Below are 1,748 nucleotides of genomic sequence, written 5' to 3' on the forward strand. Positions count from 1 at the left end.
GATAGGCCCAAACAATGCTAAATCATTCAACTCCTCGTGAATATCAAATCCTCGTGAATGTCAAAATCTGCATCATTGCGGTCACTGCATTCTTCAAAATCACTCAGTCTTCTAAAGGAGGTAGTTGTCAGCTGAATGAGGCATTGGTCTTATAGTGACGGTAATTACGATATTCTATTTTTTTTTGTTTTTCTTGTTAAATCCTGATGTTTTCACATAGCAAAAATAACTATGTGGAAACGATCTTCTGCTCTCCTTTCACGTGTTCCTTTTGGTCCACATCTGTAACTCTCGACACACTGGTTGCATACTTGTGAGGGGCCCCATGACTTGTCTTGATCACCGAACTTCACTTTGAAATGCGCGAAATATGCTTTTGACAAATACACTGATGTTTCCCCTCTGACTTGGAATGGTGAAACTACCACATATATAGCGAAAAATCGGGTTTTTTAGGCATTTACGATGAGACATACCAGAAGTAGCCATGATCCGAAACTGTTTACAGATATCGACCGTAACAACGTATTGGAGCTGCACACACCTTTCACTCCACTATCTCAATTGTGACTGCACAAACAAGTTGCCACAAAGCTCTATATAAGTGAAATCGTAATAAGCTGGCAAGTTTTACTACTTTAAACAGTGGTATTTTGCTTATCTAGGGGTGAGCTGTGGAGAAAAAATTTGATGTGCTAGAAAAAAAAACTAACTACAGATTTGGAATCAGCATGCCAATTTTAAAGGTTAGATAAGCTCAAAAATCCAACTCAACAAAAAAATGTTTTAAATTGTTCCTCATTGTAATATCAGGATAATAAGGCATGACTTTGTGCACCAAGGCCTGCTGTATGGGTTTAGAATGCTGCTATTATGAATCTGTGTTGATATTCACATTCATGCAGATTTTGTTAGTAAGGCTCAGGATTTAGTTGGACTGCATTCTTTCCTGCTTGCGGGAAGGGAGGTAGCAGAAAAACACGAGTTCGGGGGATGCTATTAGGCTTTGTAAGTAATTATTACACTTCGAAGGTATCTGCTTTACAGACAAAGTAGAGACGGTTATATGTATAGTTCATGGGTAAATATATGATTAACACAGATTTCACATAGCCCCAGAGTGTATTTTGGGATTATGTTTACATATGTACTTTAGGAACATATCTAACGTTTTGAAGCCCTGTTTACAACACAAGCTAATGGACTGTTGGCAGATTTTTAAATTTGTTTTACGTGGGTAGACCAGCAAACGCAGATGATGGTGTGACCAGGATTGGAATATAGACAATATAGTTTAATATATGGGCTTCGAGTTGTTAGCATTTACTCGAAAGTTTGACCAAAGAAATTTTTGAATGTTTCATCTATTACCCGTCCACAAAAATAAACGTTTTAAAAATCAAGATCTTTCTTGTTCCTCTCTATGGTTCAGATTATGTTACTGCACCACAAAAAACCCCACACCAAGAACCAATTCTTGCTCCTGCTCCGCTTTGACCTTGTGGACAACACACGAAGTGTGCACTCAAACTGTGTATGATGATGGATAAAGTCCAACAACCACTACTCGATCGTGTGGACGGACTGAACTACACCATATGAACAACTGTAGGCGTGCACAGCAGAAGCGCCCTCCCAAAGCGTTGTTTCCTCGGACAAAAATTCTTCCCTTCTAAACTCACGCATGTGGACCGTGTAGATAATTTTTTTTTGACTGTCTGTCCTCCCTCCCCCCTCTCTCTTTTTCT

This window comes from Penaeus monodon, chromosome 24 (genome assembly GCF_015228065.2).
Source record: "Penaeus monodon isolate SGIC_2016 chromosome 24, NSTDA_Pmon_1, whole genome shotgun sequence".
Taxonomy (NCBI): domain Eukaryota; kingdom Metazoa; phylum Arthropoda; class Malacostraca; order Decapoda; family Penaeidae; genus Penaeus; species Penaeus monodon.